At 35.8% G+C, this 22,623-nt stretch overlaps 1 long non-coding RNA gene across 2 annotated transcripts in view; it reads right to left on the bottom strand.

Annotated features, from left to right (window-relative positions):
* LOC111756051 (uncharacterized) overlaps positions 1-22,623 on the bottom strand; it is a 183,720-nt gene that overhangs the window by 113,886 nt on the left and 47,211 nt on the right. Inside the window, exon 3 of one of the 2 annotated variants that reach the window (XR_010042045.1) lies at positions 14,221-14,298. The exons of the other annotated variant lie outside the window; for it this stretch is intronic. This is a non-coding gene — a long non-coding RNA (uncharacterized LOC111756051). The remainder of the gene's footprint in view (positions 1-14,220; positions 14,299-22,623) is intronic. 2 annotated transcript variants of the gene reach the window in all.

The following is a 22,623-nucleotide window of genomic DNA, read 5'->3' as shown; positions in this document are numbered from 1 at the left end:
ACAAAATTGTGGTTGCTTAATTGGGCATTGCTTTGCTACCTTAAACGAGACTGTTTTAGGGACTTCTCTGTCTCCATTTATTGGAGCTTATTTTACTCCAAGTCTCATCTAATCAAACATATTGGCTAAGCTGGCATCACTGCAGGCTCAAAACCAGATCACAGAAGCCTGTCAGACCCACCTGCATTGTGCTTTACCTTTTCATATTAGTCAAAGTGTAGGAAGATTTTCTTTTGCAATACTGTTTTTCTGTAAGGACTTGTATTTAGTGTTAATGTACAACTATATCTGTACCAATTCTAACATGTCTCTCATTGTCACTTATCAATACAAAAGGATTCTTGGTCTTTATCAGACAGACGTAATAAGTTATACAAGTCTTCATTAAATGACCCCCAGTACTCCTGCAACCATAATCTTCAATCTTCTGAATTCTTTGGGTTCCCCAAAATTTTAAGTCCCAAGAATCCCACAAAATAATACCTTGGAAAAGCCAACATACAAGGCCACTGAAAATGGACTTAAGCAGAGATCTTACTAAAAAAGGAAAATACCTAAAATTTACAATATTACAGAGAGCTACAGCTCCTGTGGCATTAACAGAGGGAGCAAAGCAGAGACTGGCAGGAAGCACTGGGGGTGAGAGGTGTGGGAACCCTCCACAGAGATTCCCGGGCAACAGAAGTATCCTTGTCTCCAAATTGCCCAACTATACTGTATTTTACAGCATTTGTCTCCTTGGAAATGAAATGCCTATGTTTTGATTATGCCTCCTATCAGCAAAAAGAAAAAAACTGAGAAACTGTTATCAACACTTCTTTCTCAATGAGTATCACAGAAGCATAGAAAGAACCTTGGTGCCAGACAAACTTGGCTTCTAAGGAGTTTTCTACCTGCTATCTTCATAGATTTGGACAAATTACATAACTTCTTTGAACTTCTATGCTCTTTTGTATAAGATAAGCATAATTTCATCAAAAGGTGTTTTAGAGGATTAATTGATGCGCACTGGGTAAAGTACCTGCCACATGGTTTAGCTCAATAAATGCTTTTCCTTACACAAAGCTCCTGAGAGCAAAGATAAATGTGAAACCATCGACCACAGTATCTCTTTCATCATCTAATAACAGGAAGAAAGAAATAATAGATAAAAATATATTGTGTCAAATAAAGGACTTTACATTTAATCCTCCCTTCTGCCACATTCTAAGGGAGATTTTCATTTCAACTGTGGCTATCACAAAAGCTCGGGGGAAATGCAGTCATCTGTTTTGCCGTTTTCTTTAAAATCTAAATGTCAACATGATCAAGTCAGTATAGTGGACAGGAGCTACAATTAAGCACAGCTATTCAAACCCTTGCCGTAAGACCCTATGTGATTCCTGTGCCTGTTCACATGGCTGCTTTATGGAGCCCTTTTGATCTACATAGTTTTGAACCATGGTGACCCAGGTCACACTTAGATGAAGTCGGAATCTCTGTGTACAAGGCCTGAGTGCCTGTCTGTTTTACATCTTCCTAGATAATTCTGATGTTCAGGAGGATGGCTGTGTAGGTCCCTAGGATTCAAAGAAGAACATACTATAATCTAACACTGGAGACGCTAGGGAAACAAGCTCCAAAAATAGAACCAAGTTCAAGGCAGGAGAAGACACAGAAGGTAAGCAAAGGGAGAGATTTACTGAAATTAATTAATCTGCAAAATCACCTTTCTAATTTAGTAACAGACAACTACCCCCATCAGATCTTTTTGCAATACTAAAGGAAAATGCAAAAGAATTTGGGTTAACAGAAAGAGAAGTAACCTAAACATTTTCTGACAGAGAAATTTAAAAATTAATGCTGATATTTTCATGCAATGATTATTATGCAGGCATTAAAATGAATTAACTAGACATACATGTATTAATATGGATAGGTCTTGAAACATAATTTGACTAAGAAAAAAACCTACCTTTTGCAGTGCTAGGGATTAAAAGTAAAGGTTTTATCAAAAAATAATATTATAAGGGCCGGGGGTTTAGCTCAGTGGCGTAAGTGCCTGCTTGGCAAACGCAAGGTCATGAGTTCAATACCTGGTACCAAAAAAAAAAATAGTAATAATAATAATAATAATAATAATATATTATTAGCAATACATGTGCAAAGGTTTAAAATGTAGACCAAACAAGCAAAAAAAATAGGATAAAGGTTATATCTAAAGCCCTGGGATAAATTAGAGAACCAGAAAAATATAACCAGATATAAAAGAATAAGGATATGATCAAAACATAATATATGTATGTATGGAATGTGTGGAATTAATACATATTATAATAAAAAATAAAATATAATAATTTTAATGCATAAACTTTAATTGTATCTTTGTTCAAGGGAAAAAGATAGCCATAAAAGACATTTTTAGAAAATTTGGGGAAATTTCAATATAGATTGAATACTAAATAATTTCATTGTTACTATTAATATTTTAGAAACAGTAATATTATGAACTGTGTAAGCCTGATTTTTAGCTGACTGTAAAGCCTTACAATATCTACAATTTACTTTCAAATGGATAGTAAAACATATATGTTTTGCCTATACAAACAGGGCTTGGTAAACTAAAAAGAGTATAGGAGTCCCCAAGTGGCAATCAGAGACAACTACAGTGTTGGTTGTTTCTAGAATTGAAAATGCTTCCAAGCCCAAAATGCCCAGTAGGAGACTGAAAGCCATGGTCCCCAGAACTATTTCGCTAGTCTAGTCTACACATGGATGATTTCTCTACCTGCAGGACCAATACATTCTCTCAGCAAACTTTGCTTTTGGCCATTATGGCTCCAATTAGCATAGAGAGTACAGTTTTCTGTTTGTCTCTATCCCCTACCAACCCATGAACCTCATGAGGTTAGAGATCATGTTTACTATTTGTTGTCCTGTCAGCACCTACAGCAAAACTTGGTGCATAAAAATCCTTAATAAATATTTGTGTAATTAATCTACTATGATCATCTTCCAAAAAGGAAGATGTCCTCTCTTCTCACCACCCAGCCAAGTCACAAGACCCAACATACCCCATTACCATGCATGGGGGAGGTTTTTTCCTGGTCACCATTTGCTACTGTGTTATGTGCATAGAGTCACAGTTGAAGCTGCCACAATCCCCACGTCTGTCCAATAGTTTTTTTTTAAAGTATTTATTTGTACCCATAGAAAAGTTTGTGTAGTATGATTTGATTAATCAAAATATTCTTTACTTCGCAGCTTATCCAAAAGCATTTACTATCTCCCTGAAGTTCTAAAGATGATGAAAGGTATGTAGCTCATGATACTCATGATACTTATTTATATTTCCAAATGTAAATAAATTAGATTCAAGAATTCTTTATTTCACAAATCACTTACAGACTCAGTTATCAAAAATCTCTGCCATCTGTGACAATTCTTGGTGCTGATCTTTCCATTATTAAGTTTTCATAAACATACTTGCTGCACATATCCACAAATTAAGTACATATAGTTCATTCAAAATGTTACTTGTAATGTTCATAGTGTATATTCTGGGGAATTCTCATTCCTTTTTTTACTGTCTTAGCTATGAGTATATCCAGAAAGATCAGCTTGCCTGATGGGGATGGTATTACCAAAGAAGAAATGGGGGCATGATTCGATACCAGCAAGAAAGAGATAGATAAAATTAAGATAATAATGAAAATACCAGCTGAAGAAATATGAAAAGTACATTTCAATAAGTTTATATGAGACTGAAGAACCCTGTAAGGATACAAAGCAGGGAAAAGAAACAACAGAGAGAAGTAGAAAAATACTACTCCGCGATTAACAAAATGAGTAGATAAAAAATACTGTCACCAATACTGTAGGAATACAGGAGGTTAACAAGCCAGAAAGCCCTACCCAACACTAACCTTCCTACGTCATACAATCAATATGTGAGTAGAATTTCTGTTAAACTACCGTATATGTTAACACAAAAGGAATTTGCCAACAGAAACCATCATTTTGTTAACATTTTTTTTTATTTTATATAAGGAGAAAAAGAAAAAAAAGCAGAAAAAGGGTACAAGTTATACAGAATTTCAGAAAAAAATAAACAGTAGAAAACCACTAGTTAATAGATTACATATTGTCATCTTAGAAATATTTGTTCAAGTTACAAAATTAAAGCATATAAAGTGGACATTCAAACAGTGAGACTGCAAACAGTTCTGTTCAATGATCCAACAAAACTCAGGACTATCGTTATCTATTTTATACTGTTAACATTTAATGAAGCAACACTGCATAATTTATCTTTTGTGCTAACACAGATCTTCAGCAATTTATTTGTTTAAAGTGTAGAACACTTCTACAAGAACACTTTTTCTCTAAATTTACAACTAAAATATCAAAATCTTCTTCCCAGAAATTCTGAAAGTTCTTGAAAATTATTTTGGTTATTTTGCAGAATGAAACTGATACTATTTACTCTACTTCTTAAAACCAGTAATTTGTAATCCATTTCTTAAAAAATCTTAAATTGAAAGATTTAATGTTTTTCATTTAAAAATATAAATATCACCCAACAACATAAAAAATGGGTCTAACCTATGAATTTTCAATAAATCTTCATGAAAGTACTTTTTCATGATGTGTACTACCTTCATCTCCTGAAAATAGCTTTTATTTCAAATGTTCTTGCCTAACACTGCATTCTACTTTCCTCGGTAAATAATTTTTGAAATGTGCTTTTAATTACATCCCCTGAGCCAACACAAGAAAATATTTTTATTATTTTAAAAGCAGAATTTTGAACGTAAGTTCAGCAGCAGTAATCTTCTGGGGGGAAAAGCACTAGTGGATATTCGCCTTCAGAAAGGTTCCTCTGTAGCAACCTGTGGCCTGCCCACAAACCTTAATTAGTTTGAGAGATCATGATATAGAGCCTCTTCAAATCGGACAGGAGTGGTAGCTCTCTTAGAGAAATGGAGCAAGCTTTTGTACTAGGTAATTTAAGGAGCAGCAACAGGCTAATATGTAGACAAGAGAGGGTGCAGCATGTGGTGTGGTTCTCAGCAGAGCGGCAGGCCCCTAATGAGGCCCAGTAGTGGATAGCAGCTGGTAAACTTGGGGCTCAAAATAGGAGGCTCTGAGGGCCTTTATTTGCTAACAAAAGACTGCAAATTGCTCAAAGGCCCAAGTAGGCAATGAGAACATGTTCATATGGTGAGCCAGTATATAAATTTTCAAAACAAATTTTACAATATATGAATTTACATTGCAATGGAAATCCAAAGAGTCCTCTGATTATAGACATTTTGATGAGAATAGATTAAAAAATTGACTATTAAATTTTATATAAGAAAATTACCACCTGCTCTTCTGTCCATTATGTAGCACCTGGACTAAAATGCACACAGTGTGTGTTGTAACTATTTGTTTAATCATACCATACACTGCCTGCAACCCCGGACCACTGACAGTTAAAGCAGGATTTGCCTTGTAGAGTGGTACAAAATGAATGGTATTTATGCATGATGGAATCACTTTCTATCTACCCCAGAACAAACAAATAATGAAACAAATTATACAAACCACAAGAAAAAGTTCAAATTCCTTGTAATAAGAGAATACTAAGACTTAACAACATTGTTAAAAACTGCTCCTAAACAGAGTTCTCGTGAACATGTATACACTTTCCTTATTCTGCACTGTTTTCTAATAGCAAATGTTCTCGTAGTCACACAGATAGAGCAGCACAACCAGTGATTTCTAAATGAAAACCACTCAAGTAGGTATGAAATATACTATTTGCTTATGTATTCGACTTTTTCACCTCTCATTTCCTAGCACTGCTATAAAAAATTCTCAGACCTTTGTTCTGTATTCTATACTCTTTAGATATGTCTTTCAGCTTTATTAGTACATAATTGAGAAAATTTGTTCATAGTCAATTGTACAACATGGTGATTCAATACATACACCTTGTGAAACAATTACTGCAATCAAATTAATTCATATATTCATTACCACACAGAACAATTTTTAAATTATTAATCCATATTTGTCATAATTATTCTGTTTGCTCTTTTCAGTGACAAGAGAGCATTTCTTGGACCCACTGCATATCTAACATAAAGAAAGACATCATCTTAAACACACATCAGAGGTCATGGTTTGCTCACTCTCTTGTAATAATCTGAACAGCTCATTTAATTTTAGAGGATGTCTCTTAATATTTCTTGACAGATCTTAACTGCAAGGCTTCATTATTCTGTTGAAATTTTTGCCCACCATGATTGTGACTCCATGATTTATAATTTGAAAATACTCTTACTCACATTTTCCTCATCCTTTCCATCTAATTCTTCACCAAATTTTTCTAGTCCTTCATCTGATACAAAGCACCAAGTCAGCCCCTACCATCCAGCCTGAGTCAGTGATAAAATGACAGCATTCTACTAGCCTGGCACCTCCATCTTGTTAGCATTACTCAGCCTTCAACGGCCACACATTGTGCTCTCTAGTATATCACTCTTTTACCAAAGTCTATGGTGGTTTCTTTTCCTGAAGGATCTTCCAACATGGAAGCATTCCACCAACTCCTGAGCATTCACACTTGTCTGAAATTTCTACTCCCAATGTGACTACTATAGTATGGATCTGAATTATCCCAGTGGCTTATGTGTTGAAGGTTTGGTTGCCAGTCGATGTATTATTAGAAAGCGTAGAAACTTTAGGACATGGTGCGCAGCAGGAATAAGTTTGGTCACTGGGCGTGACCCTAGCCATTTCTCTTTCTCTTTTGCTTCCTAGACACCATGAGGTGAACAACCTCTTCTACCACAAACTTCTACCCATGATATACTGTGGCACCACATGCCCAAGGCAGGAGTAACTAGAGATTGTAACTATGACCAAAATAAGCTTTTCCTCCATTAATTTGATTATCTCAGGTTACTTTGCCACACCATCAAGAAGCTAACACAGTGGCAATTTCCTGGCATGCCCAACCTCCCAAGCCACCCCTGCTTCTCACCACATGCTTTTATTCATGCCATCTCCCATACTAGTGTTTCTGTCTTTTGCACTTGTGTCTTGCTAGTCAAACTAAATTGCAGATAGGAAATTAATTTTCTGCTGGCACTAAATAATCTAACAAACATATACTGAGCACACTAGATGAATAAAATACAACATTAATAATTCCTAGTAATACATGTATGTACATTTGAAATGCAAATTATAGCCCACATCTATGGAAGAGATCATTTTTAAATTTTTTTCTCCCATTTGTGATGATTTCTGCTGTAGCTTGTATCTATTAGAGAAGATAACTACACTGACCCCATAAGGGCTTTTTTTAACCTCATGCAATACACACACATTTGTTTGCTATCTCCTTCTCTTTTTCCCTAACTATGCAATTCATTAAACCTTATTCATTGTTCACAATATTAAAACAGTCTCACTGGAAAATGTCTCATCATCCATTAATGAATAAGGTTAAAAAACTGATCTACAGAAAATGTGAGCAATAATTAGCCTGGGAGAAAAGGACAAAGAACTGTAACTCCATCCTTTCCCTGCTCACACCACATCCTCCCTCCTGGCACAGGCTGCCCCATTCCAGTCAGGCTTTTGTGCCCACAACACACCACAAGGAAGAATCCTGAGGCAAGGACAGTTTACCTTTACAGGAGGTATATCAGAAGCTGATCTTCTCAACCAGGAATTTTGTTCCCTTGCACCACTTTCAGTAAAGTCATAAATTCATATTTATAATATAACAAACTAAAAATCCTGGGCTCTGAAAACAGATGATTGCTTGTTTTTTCTCAGGAAATGGCTGCAAACATGAGCACATGTGTCCAGCATATCTCTCTCTCTCTCTCTCTCTCTCTCTCTCTCTCTCTCTCTCTCTCTCTCTGTCTCTCATACCTTTCCTCTGTTCCTGATGAGCCGACCCCATCAGAAGTTTCCAGTGTACACACTCTTCCAATTACAAAGTCCATTCAACTTTTATTATGGATCATAATGAAAATACCTGCCTCAGGCTAGAGGAGTAGGAGGTCTGGAAATGAGAGAATAGGAGCTACTAGGCAGGGGCCAAGCAAAGCACCAGGCGTCCAGGGTTGGTGGCCTTAGGGGTCAGTCATTTGTCACAAGCTACAGTTGGTGAGTTTTGGGGGAAATTACCTAACCTCCAAGATGCCACACTGCCAGTTTCCTATTGACAGATGGAGCCCTCAGTTAAAACATTCTCAGGCTTTGGATGGAAAGAGCTGAATCTTTACAATATTTATTTGTGTTTTTGTATTAGCAAATGGCTTTAAATCATAAAATGATTGTTTCTAAGATTAAGCTATTTAACCTTAAAATGATCATTTTATAGATTTTGCTCAGCAGTGGTCTTTCTTTGTACTCCCAATTTTCCTATGATTGTGAAATTATTAGCTTTAATTCCAGTGGTAAGAGTCATGCTGTTTGTAAGAGTCATACCTTCTTTTGTATAAGTGCTCAGCCCAATTCATATGTAAAAATAACATTATTAAACGTACTTTCGTTCTCATACTAGTCAGAAACCCCTCAAATATGTAACTTCATTATAATTACTTCAGGTTCTTTCTTCTCTACTGTATAAGAAGCTCCAAGGAGAAAAGAGGAAAACAACTTCTTTTGTTTGGCATCTGCCTATGCAAAAAGAAATCCATTGAATAAATGATTAATCTATGTAAAGCTCCTTCAGTCTTGGTGCTGTCATCAGGATATTCATGTCCTGCACTTCGGGATGAGGCAGTTTTTCCAGCTGTTCCTTGACTTTGTATTTAGTATGACAGATCATCACCAAGAATCCACCTTATTTAAGCACACTAGGGAAAGTCCCAAATGGAGAACTACTCCTATATCCCCTCAGGATATATCATGTGATATTTTTAGGTGACCAAATCTATTTCTTCCTTGCTATTCTGGAGTTCTGGAAAAGATAAAGGATACCATCCATTAGAAAGCTACCCAGTCTAAACTGAATCTATCTGCAAACAGAATACAAGAACGTTTTCCTGCATCTTTGCCCACAGAGTCCACACTTGAAAAATACCAAAGTACCTGCAGCTTGTACTTTCATGCCCATGTCTATAACCCTTTGTCTCCCTAGAAAATGTACTTTTAATACTGTGACATTCTTCATTTTGGTGATTTTTTAATTAGTCCTTCAACTCTCAATTCATGTCCTCTAAGTGACTAGATATCCTTGAACCAATAGGTCAGGAGCTAGCAGATTATAATAGGAGAGGTAAATACCAGTTCCTAAAATCACAGGCCGTCTTCCCAGTTCTGTCCCCTCACACTGCACCACAGTGTACTCTCAGCTTCCCAGAAACCCCAAACAGAAGTGGCAGGTGCCAGGGTGAACCAGCTGCAATGAAGTATCCTGCATCTTTGGGCAAGAGCAGTGGGAAATTCATTAATGCAAGTCAAACATACTGACATGTCAATAATTCCCAAGGAAACCTTAACAAATGCCATTATCTGGTCACCCACTGCTTGATTGAATTGAAATATCAAAAGAAAGCAACACTGCCAGAATTTTAAAGAGTTCATCTGATTATGTTTCAAGTGAAATCAAACTGAATTAGAAGTCAAAAGTATCTGTAGGAAAACCTTCTGAAAATTACAGGAATGTAAATTAATCTGGAGGAAAAGAGAAACAAGAGAAAATTACAGGTCAGAAAAAAAGAAAATCACAAAATAGGCTGAATTTCAGCAGAGAAGATCTAGAGGCAAAGTTGTAAGACAAACAACTATAAAACGAATTTCCAAACCTGTCATAACGAGGGTCTGTTGTAAGAAAACCAACCACTGGCACCTGGTGGCCCTGAAATTGTTTCACACTGCAGGTCCACAGGTACTCCTGCACGCACCCACGCGAAGGAACTGTAGATGCAGCCCACCCCAAACATGACTGTCCGTAGCTGACCCCACGCAGAGCCCCGAATGGGAAATGTGCTTCTCTCCATTCTTCTCTCAAGCGGTAAATCTCTCCTTCTGGGACTGGGAATCCCATTTTCTGATGGAAATAGATCTGACTTTGAGACACTATATGAGCTAAAGTAATGTAAGCAAGAATGTAAAGGAACAGAATTTATTTATTCTATTTCTTTTCACACTGTAGACATTATTGGTCATAAATGTTTACTTCTCCGATTCAAAATGTTAGTAAAATTCCATTAATTCTATCTTATAACTAAATTTCAAGTTTTCTCTTTCTCCTTGATAAAGAGTGATTTAAAAATAAACTTGAGGAAATGGATAAATTTAACAATTTACCCATGGGGAAGGCAAATACTGTATTCTTGTGTGATACAGTTTGTTTCCAAAAATACATAAATTTTCAAACACAATTTCTCAATTTCAGACCCAAATATTGATTTCAATCTTCTTCATGAAGCTTGGAAATAGAAAGCATCTCCATCCTCCCTGTTTGGCTGAAAGATGAGTAATTGAAAGAAACAGAAGTCATAGATAACCCAGAACCATATGCATGTTCCATTTGTCCTAAATCTTTGATGTTCATGAACTGGTATTCCAGGCCCAATCTTAATTGATAACACATAAAGTGTAATGGTGAAAAAAAATTACATCAGGAGAAAAACAAACTAGATTCAGTGTAACTTAAAACACTGTTCAAAAGATATTAACTTATATTTGTCCACATTCTGGAAGTACCATCATAAGACACTAGCCAATATTTATCTTTTAAGTACCTCTTTCAAATTTGTTAGAACTATTCATCTGTTTGAAATCATATCAAACTTTTAAACAGGTCTTCATATAAAATCAGTCATTTTACCCAACAAGGCTTTTCTTTATTATGAATTCATTTCAAAAGATTACATAAGGAGACATGTAGTCCCCAAAAAAAGAATTTTAAAAATATTGCCAGTCTCTAGATGAGCTGCTGCACACTCACTGTTCTCACATGCTTTCCTCCTTTCCCAACCATGAACCAGTTTGCACAATTAGAGATCAGTTCCAAGCAGTCTTTGTTTATTTGTTTGCATCTGCCACAGGCAAGGCCAGAGGGCCTGGATGTACACACGTATCTCATATTCAGGAGGAGATCCTTAGGTCTTTGTGCCAGTAGATGTGCAAAGAAGCTTAAGTAAGTGTGGGAAAATAGCAACTGTGGATCAGAATTTGCCATAAGGCAAGACCTAACACAGATGTTTTTTCTGGTTTACCACAGACATATGGAATAGCAGCCAAAGGGTCTCCTGAGCCATTCTCTCCATTGTACACACGCAACAGAGACACTAAAAACATAAAGAGATGGTGTTTAGGACAGAAGTGTCTCCTTAAAAGCAAACCCTTCTACTGTTCATTAATTTCAACAAAAAGCAGGGAAAAGGATTGATGCAAAATTCTCCCATGTGTCCTCATGAGGGTCAGGATATGTGTTTCTGGGGGTCAGACTTGCTGTGTGGGTACCAGTCCTCACACTCAGCATAAGGACAGGCAGCCAGCAAAGAAGAGCCAAGCTTTTTAAAGCTGTGACCTAAAAACTCAAGCTTGCTCCTTGGAAAAGCAGTTAGGCTCAGCCATGGTATACGTTACAAAGATAAAAGCTACCCACAGGAGCCACAGGAACAGTCTCAGTCACACACAACTGGCTCCACTGTCTCAACAGAACAATCTAGTCACTCTACACAAGCGAAAACAAAAGGGAGAGACTTTGTTCTAAATATCTCTACCACTGTCTCAATAAGAACATCTTAAAATCATATTAAATTGGATCACTGAAGAAATGAAGAGTCAGCAGCACGAAAGAGATTTGTTTTCAAAATGCTTTACATAGATGCAGTAAGACTGTCTAGAAGTTTATCATTATTGAAACTTAGAGATGAATGCATTGGACTTTGATAAACTATTTTTTCCACTTTCTGAATTTCTGAAGTTTTCCACAGCAGTTTTCAGTTGCTTTATATCTGTGTGTTTTTTTCAGTTTTTTAAACAAACTATGTCATTGTTGTAAATGGCACAAGTGATATAATGTTTGTTTTAAAATTTTTCATTAACTAATTAAGGAAGAACCTGCTCTCAATTAGAATACTTTCCATAAAACAAGTTGCTTGCAGTTGCCTAAGAAAAAATAATAAGATTATATCACCCTTTTTAAAGGAGAAGTTTCTAAAGGAATTCAAAGTTTTTATAAAATTCTAATTTTCTAGGCATATGATTGTGAGTCAAATTTTGTGATATGGAAGAAATTAAAAATCACTCTATTCCTATCTTCTAACAAGCTCTGCCCTGAACAAAACATCAAGAAAATCATCCTGCTTTCTAGTAGGTATTAATGTAGACTAGTAGATATCAAACACATTTCAGCCTGTTCTCATCATAAGTTTAAGTTCAAAGAAGAAAGTCTTCTACTTATTTTTTCCTTTCCTTTTTTTGCCAGCCTGTGTCTATATGTGTATTCATAATCCAGTCAAAAAGTGTGGTGTTTAACGTTTCCAACTGATTATACTAAAAGACACAGTGCCACTGCGCCCCCTCAAATTCTCCCACTCACTTCAAACACACTGATCCCCTAGTTCCTGGAGAGTCGTGGAAGTCCTTCAATCGCACCTCTGTGGCTGACTCAGTGTCTTGAATCAACTCACATTTCCCTCTCGTGGTCATTTTGTCTTTGTGGAAGAGTCAGAAGTCTCACAATGCCAGATGTGATGACAAAGGTGGATGAGGATACACCATTGTTTATGAGCCTGTCTTTCCATTAGATGGCACTAAGTAGCAGTATTCATACTTCATGAAGACTCAGAAAGAGGACTTCCTGAACTGCTTCAGAGAAATGCAAAAACAATGGGATGTGTGTTTGAGCCCAGGGGAGCATTCTGTGAGGGATGAATGGCAATGTGTCTTTTTGTTTGTTTGTTTGTTTGTTAATGTATCTTTTATACATTGTAATTTTTTAATTTAAATTTTTACTGTAGGTTTTTGGTTTTGTTTTGTTTTGTTTTTTGTTTTGAAACAAGATCTCATTATGTAGTTCAGGCTGCCCATGAACTCACTATGCATCCCAGGCTTCCCTCAAACTCATGATGATCCTCCTGCCTCAGCCTCCTGAGCGCTGGGATTACAGGCATGCTCCACCACATACCCCTCACTATGTTTTGATCACACCTCACACATACCGTGAATGTCTCAAGTTTCCAGGAGTAATACTCAAATTTTCATTTTAAGTCTGTATATATTTTTTCAGCCTTCCTTTATGTCATTCAATTAAATGAAGTTTTTATAAGAAAAATGTTTAAGTTCCTATAACTAAATGCTACAGGATATAGTAATATATTTGGCATCCACACAAAAATAACATGGATTTTTGTAAGACAAATAAGATTTTCAACAGTGGTATTTGGAGAGAAATACATAATATTGTAGAGAAATGGTTGGATTGGTTTCACCTAACATATTGAAAATAGTTGACTATTTTCAAGAAAGGCCGTGACAATTTTCAATACAACTTAAACACAATGAACAGGTAACATCTTTCACTCTGCCAGAAAGAAAAGGTTTTTTTAAAAGTCACTAAAACACCAAAACACATTGAAAATGTGAAAAATGTTAGCATTTCCAGTAATCAACAAAATACTATATTGTACTCACAGAATGCTAAAAACCAAGTACTCAGAAATCTGTAAGACACAATCCTTGCTTTCTGCATTTGTAAGATATATTAAAACAGACTAAAAATTGGTACTCTTTTCACTCAAAATACAAACCTGGAGAAAATTGGAACATAGTTTATCTGACAAACATCCTAGTCATTAGTATTAAGCTTTAATATTTTAAAGTTCATATGCCAGGGGTTTATCATTATATGTAAATTCTAAGAATTACTAGAATTTAACAAAGAATGTGTTATCTGTCAGTAATAAGTCAAAATTTATAATCCACTTAACTTCTTTATACATTACCTACATTTTTTACTAGAAAGACTGAAAAGTATTCACGTCTGTTTTCATTATAATTGACTTCCCTTATTCCCATTCTGAGGGGAAGCATCTACCTCCGAGTAGCATTCATACTGCTCGTGTTTTGCACAGAAGAAAAGACTAACAAGTGGTCAGTCTAATAGCTCCCCGAAACAACAATGACTTCCCTTGGATCCGCAGGGGCGTTCAGGAGAAACAGTAATAGAGTTACCACTTAGTCACACAGCGTCACAAAAGCAGTCATTACCTGAGAAACCTGCTGCGGCCCTTTTTCTTTTCTGTTTCTCCTCTCCTGACATTCTCCCAGAGATATGGACTACAAAACCTAAGAGAATTGAAACAGTTACATATTGATACTTTTAAGGAAAAGATGAGAAAAATATGAGAGGAAATATTGCTATTATTGTTGTTGAAAATAAAAACAGAAATAAATTTATATATATTATTATTTCAGTAGAGCAGATATATAATATGTGATTCTCTATGCTAGCAATGCACATATGTCTGATTTTTGAAAACCAAATTCCAGAATGCTACTCACATGCCTAAATCTGAGACAGGGGTTTCTCAGAGTAGGATTTTAGTAACATTCAATTTCCCCTGAAAATTATTGCCCTATTTTTAATAATAATCATTAATATTTATGGAAATGTTTATAAATATGAATGCATAACTACCTTATGACATGCTATTATTATTATCAATATCAGTGTTACAGGGAAAGTATGGCATCACTTGGGTCTTTCTGGAAATCAGAGGGCATAGGAGAAAGTTATAGAAGACATTCCTTGCGCAGAGACCTAGAGGATCAGTCAGATGTCAACTTGCTGAGCGTCTAGAAGCCTCCTCAAAAGCTACTGCTAACGTGAGGAGCACAGAGCTCAGGAAGCTGAATACTGAACTCTTCTAATTTCCTCACACTTCTGACTTTATACTAAATATGAAAAGCGGTTCTGAGGATTGAACTTTTATTTATCTCTATTAGTTTCTGTGTCTCATCGAGCAAGCACAGTTTGGAAAAAATAGATAATAAATATTTACCTTAATTAAATTTAATTTGCCTACATTCTTTTTTTAAACACCCATTTGCCCATGGTAATTACTCAGGCAAAATTACTACTCTGAGTTATCAGTAAATATTAATTATATGTTTTGATTTTCATCTTTATAGTAAATAGTTTCCAAAGAAAATAAATATGGCCTCTTTGCCCAACAGAAACACAGAAAAACTTATAGAACAATAGCAAATCTATCAGAGTTCCAAAGCAAGCATGAGATACTGGCAAAAAGTAGAGATCTATGAAAATAAAGTGTTGATACAGCAAACTGAGAGATAAGCAATTAATATTTAGGACACCAAAATTACTTGCATAGGTAAACTCCTAATTAGTACCAGGAGCTTCTAAGACAGACAGTGTTTGGAATTTTTCTTCTCAGAGGAAAAAAAGAATCAAAAATAAAAACTAAGATTTTGGTCTTCTAAGGGTTAAGCTGACAGAATTAGGGTTTTTCTTGCATTTTTGTTTTAAAATTGGCTTAAGTAGAATGTTAAGAGTATAAATATATATTATTAAAGGTCATTTTCATACAACAAATTTAACTATGATTTGTTCTTAACTGCAACTGTATTTATACAGGACTAGCTTCCCTCTCTACCAAAAAAAAAGAAAAAACTTACAGAGAGCTGTTTCACAAAATTTAGTATTAATCTTGATATGTTTGATACTATAGTATATGACGCTATACTCAAATATTACAAGGAAAGAGACACTATGGTAACTACTGTTATGTCAGGTTATCTTGTGGTAAAACACTATGTTGCTTAAATCGTTCTGTTCTGACCTGTGCTGTTGTGTTATTATGTCCTCTTTTATCTCAATCTCCTTTTTGTATTTTTTTATTTTTCTAATTAAGGGAAAAAATAAATTTTAAAAATAGCAGGATATATTATACTAACCATTTTGATATCTTATTAAGTTGAAGCCCTGTATTGCTCTCATCATCTTGTTTTGACTGATTCTACTCTATTCTGTTTTGCTTGATAGTATCAAGTTTGAGGATATAGGCAACTACTTTGAAGACAATAAGATTCAGTATGATGCCCATTCTGATTTGACTATTATCTTCTTTTGAAGTCCTCTAATGTCTCCAATGTTTCAGTTTTATTGGTTTTGTTCTGTACTGTTTTGTTCAATTTTATTCTAACTGATGATATAGGCAACTTTTTAAAATAACAAGAGGCATTATGGTAACCATTGTTGATCATCTTGTATTCTGTTTTTACATCATGTACTATGTCCATCCTTTTGCTTTGACTGACTCCGTTTTGTTTTGTCACATTTGGTTTTATGCTCTTGAAAAAAAAGTAATAAGAATTGTGGGAGTAATAAAACCCAAAATGTGTAATTGTTATTGTAAAAAAGAGAGGAAAAGAAAGTGCTCTAAAGGATATAACTGCATGTATATTTAAGTGTATAAGACAGATAACTATATCACTGTGTTTTTGTTGGATCACTGAACAGAACTGTTTGCAGTCTCACTGTTTGAATGTCCACTTTGTATGCTTTAGTTTTGTAACTTGAACAACTATTTGTAAGATGACAATATATAATCTATTAACTAGTGATTTCTTACTGTTTATTTTTTTTTGAAATTCTGTATTACTTGTACCCTTTCTCTGTTTTGTTTTTCTTTTTCTCTTTAAATAAGCTTTTTTTTTAAATTTAGTATTAGTATTCTTTAAAGTAGAAGTCCAATTGTAAGGGGTGTTACAAGAATCACTAGTAGTCTTTGAACCACTAGAAAATGAACCTGAAAGAAATGGCCTCTAAGTCAAAAAATAAAAACTGAAGAAGTTGCTACTCTACTCTGTATCTTAGAAAGTCGTAATTCATTTAAGAATAGTTTTTAATGGCTGGGGATATGCTCAGTGGCATAATCACCTGCCTGACAAGCATGAGGTTGTAAATTCAATCTCTGATACAAAAAAAAAGTGTTTAATAATGTTTAACTCGGTGTTTTCCAAACACATTTAACCACAGAAACATTTTTTCAAGTAACATCTCTAACAACGATACTCTACAGTGAATGGTTTACAAATAACAGAAAAATGTTTCTCACATTTCTAGAGGCTAAAAGTTCAAAATTGGAGTGCCAGCAAGGTCAGGTTATGGTGAGAGATCTCTTCTGGGTTGCAGACTTCAGATTTTGCACTGTATTTTGACAATGGCAGAAAGAGACAAAAGAGATGTCCGAGGACCTTTTTTAAAAGGTCCCTTCCTTCATGAGGACCCTTCCTTCATGTGCTGAATTATTTCCCAAAGGCCCCACATTCTAATGTCATCACATTGGAGGTCCATAGTAATCATTATCTAGGGAAAAAATACTGAATATACGAATTGGGGAAGAATAAAAACATAATGTAGAGCACTGCAACATCTTTTAATATCCCATGAAATCTTAGACAATCAAGCTGAAACAACTTCTTCTTCTAGTAAATAAATGACATAAATCATTCAGAATGCCCACATTAATCTTATAAAATGCAATTCAAGTCAGGTACCATGTACAAATGCTTTAAGTTAGTAAAGTCAGAAAAGGAATACAGATCTAAGTCAAAACTTATACACCATAACTAGACAATCTTTAAAATTGATTTAGCTCCTGAACAGATTCATCAAAACGCCAGGCTAAAATCTGAGAGGTAGAATAAGATCTAAACCTCAGGTGACACCTGTGAAAAGGGAATAGCTCACATTTCTTGCATACAGGACGCCAGTAATTAGGCAGGATTCAAAGGGATTCTACGGACCCAACAAAGAGTCATATCAAAGCTGGACATGGTGGCATACTTGTAATCCTAGCACTCAGGAGGCTGAGGCAGGGGGATCACTGTGAGTTTGAAGCTAGCATGGAATATATAGGCTGTCTCAAAAAAAAGTTACATCAATAAGACAAAGCAAATAACTGAGTATATAATGTTAAGGTTTAAAGATGAGTTTCAATTCTACAACGGAAACCATGATACCCATCAGACAATATGATCAAATTTGGAAAGGAAATAACTTTGCCTAAGAGGCAACACTGGCATTCAAAAGTCATGCCCAGGACACCAAGTTTCAGGTGAGAACAGCTGAAGCAATCCAGAAGTAAAACTGAAAATCAGTAAAATATCCACTGAATCTAAAATCCATAAAAACAGCCTAATTCTAAGCTGTACAAAATGTCAGGGACAAAAAAATGGCAGGGACAAAACTGAAATTTACTCCTTAACTGTAGAACAGCAGGCAGAGTAGTTAAGATTTGGAACAAAAATAAGAAGCATCAATCTTTATAACTCTAAAAGAATGCTATCTCTTAGAAAGAATTGGAGGGTAGGAGGGTGCTCTGCTCTCATAACCTTGTGGAAAGATTGGCAGCTTTTTCTTCTTGTCTTTGTAAGCCGTTCGTACTCTACCATCTCTGTTGTTCCGATTCTGCTCTTAAAAGACAATGAAAAAGAGAACCAAAACATAACCTTCTCTAAAAGCATTTATACAAGGTAGTAGACCACCGCAAAAGCAATCTCATAAATACTATTTGAATAAAAACGTGTACTCTGTGGATTCACTGGTATATCGTGTTTATCAGGTCGCTTGGCTCCACTGTCCTTCATTTAACTTAGTAATCATTTATGATCTGTTTATAGAAACCTCAGCACTATAAAAGATACAATAGGAAAACAAGGGCAAGCCTGTGACTCCAGAAAATTCAGTCTTCTGAAGAAGCAAGAATATTTGAAAGGCAACATTTGATGGAATTTCAAATAATCCTACCATCATTCATTGTGAGGAACTAAGGAATTCATCCAAAAAAGGAAATAACATAGAAGTTACCATAGAAATTTATTTCATTGCTGCCAGTGCATCTACAGATAAAGCATCCTAGGTGACAAATATGGAAAAAATAAGAAAAGGAAACAAACATTTCTGTGCATCTCAGAAGGAAAAGGTTTCGGGAAAGGCAGAGTTAAGGATGAGCCTTGGACAAAAGCAGAGAGCGTTCCAAGACTAGGAAACTGAAAGGGAAATGGGATGTGGGTGGGACAGAGGAGATATGAGCCATGTTTTTTAGAATTATGGAAATGGCAATATATAAAACTAAAGCAGGCAGAACTGTACACTGAAGTATAAGGTTGTGAGGCTTCAAATTTCTAAGTTCTTAGGGATAAACTCACAGAACCATTGAATCAGAGAACCTCAGGGTTATAAAGAAAACTTCAGAATTATCTAACGTTATTTTCAACTCAGTGCAATAACAATATACACATATTGTCTCTGCCAGAAAGCTTCCAGTGAAGGAATGACAAGTCATCATCTGTTATGAACATCTTACTTACGAAGTTAAAACTGTGCTCTTATTGACCTATAGAAGTAAATAAAGTTGTTACAATGTATTATTTTGTACCTACAAATCAAGTTCTAAGTGCCCAAAAGAAATGTGTTTATCTAGAATATATTACAAAAAAAATTGGTGACTATGAGTTCCAAGGTAATTCTAGCCCAAAACTCTAGATACGTTTTAGTCCAAAAGGCCTCTAGAAATTGGGTCTATTCAAACAAGGTTTTTATTTAGCTGAAAAAATTTATATCAAACCTATTCAAGTTGTTCTCAATGACATCAGGTTTGGTATCAAGACTACATTAGTGTTTTCCCAAAATGGAGCTTTCAAAAAGCAAACTGTGCAGGCTTTAGCCAACATCTGCCTAATTCATAAACTACATAATTTCTCTGTGCTGGTAAAAGAACATGGTTCTCAGAAAGTTTTTCAGTGTTCTATAGCATGTCAGTATTTCACATATTGCTTCCATTATGCTCCATATAATGGTATAAAATAAATTTCTACTGCAATTTTATGTAAAGGGTTTTTTTTCCTTATCTCTTGCCTATAAGGAGTTTCCTTCACAGAGCATGAAAAAATCCATCTTCTCTTCAAAGAATTCCAAGTTTCCTACTAACTCAATTTTTCCCCCAAAACCGTATACATTATTGACCTTTGGGCAGGGATCAAATATGCCACTGTGTTGTTCCCCTTATATCACAGTCAGCTTTTCATCACTATAGCAAAATACCTGAGATTAAAAAACTGAAAAGAAGAAAGACTTATTTTGGCACACAGTTCAAAGGTTTCAGTCCATAGTAACTTGGCCCCATTGCCTCAGGCATGAGATGAGGCCAAATGTCATGGTAGAGAACACATGGTAATCAAAGTTGCTCACTTCATAATGGACAGGAGACAGAGCTCATGACAAAGGTGTCAGGGACAAAATATATCCTTCAAAACGTGTCCCCAATGACTCACTTCCTCCAATCAGGCCTAGCTCCTAAAGTTTTCACCACCTTTCAACAGTGCTATCAGCAGGGGAGCAATACATAAGCCTCTGAGGACACTCAAAATTCAAAACGTAAGACATTTGAAGCAGTTTTGCAATCTCAGTACAGTTGACACTTTGGGGCAGATAACTTTTTCATGAAGGACTGTCTTGTCTGTTGCATCCTGCTTGCTAGCATCCCTGACCCCTATCTACTAGATAGCAGTAGCAGCTTCCTCCACCAAGTTATGAAATCAAAAATATCACCAGACACTGCCAAAAATCCCCAGAGAGTCAAAGTCATTCTAAGTTGATAATCACTGATGTAAGCTACAGTTTTAGTTAAAACTCCCACTGGACTCTGCATTCCAGGCACATTTCTAACGCGGTGGTAGCTGCCCTTTTGGCTTAGATCCACATAAAATCTGCTGTTTATTCCAGTCTCTTCAGAGTAAAGTGTGAACACTCTGCTTCTTGACAAATGAGTTTGATTATTAGATTGTACCACAATGTGCATCATAGTAAAGGATGGAGATTTAGCTCGCTGTCAAGACAACCGATGCCTCTTCAAGCAAAAAAGAAAATCAAAATCTTGGAGAATGCCAGTTGAGTAGGAACCTTAAGCCAAAGGCAAGTACCAGAGCCACGGCTGAGCACCTGGCACTTCCCCATGAAAGCTGAATACTCAAGAAAATTGAGACTTCAAATGAGCTCCCACCTAACAAGCTGTAATTTTGTTTCATTGGGAGGAGAGTAGAGGCTGAGTTGGGGAAGAACCCAGAGGAGAATTCAACATGACAGTCCATTTGCGAATTCAGACAGGAGTTCAAGACAATCTTCAGAATGCTGCAAGACAAAAGCGTTATTATCTGTAATTACTGCTTACCAGTAGCACAGATTGATAACAAGCTCCCTCCGCCAATCTTATCCTGCCATTATGAGAAGAGGCGATTAAACTAATTAACAAATCAACTTTTCTGTGCAACATTGGGCTCAATAGCAGAAAATAATGAGAAAAGGCTAGCTTATTCGAAGAGATGAAATGAGACAGAAATCTGAAGCTAACAATATGGATAAGGAGTTCAAAAAACGCAAATGTATACATTTTGACATTAGAAAATCTGGTTGCACATCAGGAAAGATGAGGCTATCCGATCAAAGCTATGATTTAAATGGAAAGTGCTTTACTTGATCATGAAAAGCATCTGCAATCAATGATCATGTACAACCCCATATGTGTGACAGATACAAATATAAAATAATGCTTTACCCACAGAGAAGTCAAACTAACAACAACCTCAGTCATCTTCGTGGTAGACACTAACTCAATAGAAACAAAAAATTCCTCTAGCCATAGTCACTTTATAGGAAAAGAAAAAGAGTTACTCTCATACCATTGCTATATTTTGTTCTCTTCCCAATTCTCCCAGTTCCTGAAGAAGGAATCAATACAAGACCTTTGACCTATCTCTAGCCTAAGGTGCTCTTCTATATCATAAGTACTCAATAAGCATAGACAGCAGTGTTAACCAGAGTCAGCAACCCACAGAACTACTAGCCCGTGCAGTGTGACTACTGAAACTGAAGAACTGAGGTTTTTTTAATTTAATTTTAATTTATTTTACTCAAAAAACTAATGTTTAATTCACTTATTAGAAAACTTTTAAATATACTTGGAATAATTTGGATATATAAATGTATTTTCTAACCAGCTGTCATGAAATCTAAATAAAGTATCTAATAATTTATAATTCAGTCACTATAAAAGTAAACTAGATTGCAAAAAGGCTAGGTATAAAAATGTAAAATATATCACCAATACTTGTATATTGACTGCATGCTGAAATGACAAATTTTTTTACATAGTGGGTTAAATGCATTGTAAAGACATTAAAGACACTTGTCCTGTTTATTTTAATATGCTACCAAAACACTTTAAGTTTTATATTTTCTTTTAGTGCTGGCTGATAGACTGAATTAGACGCTATCTACAGCAGCATATCAGAAAGCAGCAAAGAAAAACTGACAGGAGCCCAAAATGACATCTACAAGAGAAAGACAGGCAGAGGAGGAGCTGGGCAGATCTGGGGTGCCCTCACTGGCCTCTCTGCGTGTCTGTAGGACTCTGGATATCTGCGCCCAGACTGCTGGAGTTCCCTCAGGCTTCCAGGTGCAGTGAAGGAGAGAGGTGGGTTTGAGGCTTCCACATCAGCCTCCCCATTCCGGCTTCATTTGGAGACCTGCTGAGCTCCCCATAGGTGGGCTGGCCCACACTACCAGCCTAGCCCAGCCTGTTTAGC

The sequence above is a fragment of the Cavia porcellus genome, unplaced genomic scaffold, assembly GCF_034190915.1.
Source record: "Cavia porcellus strain 051 isolate PalLab524CR breed Dunkin Hartley unplaced genomic scaffold, mCavPor4.1 scaffold_22, whole genome shotgun sequence".
In the NCBI taxonomy this organism is placed as follows: Eukaryota; Metazoa; Chordata; class Mammalia; order Rodentia; family Caviidae; genus Cavia; species Cavia porcellus.
This window is presented reverse-complemented; position numbering and strand designations above follow the sequence as displayed.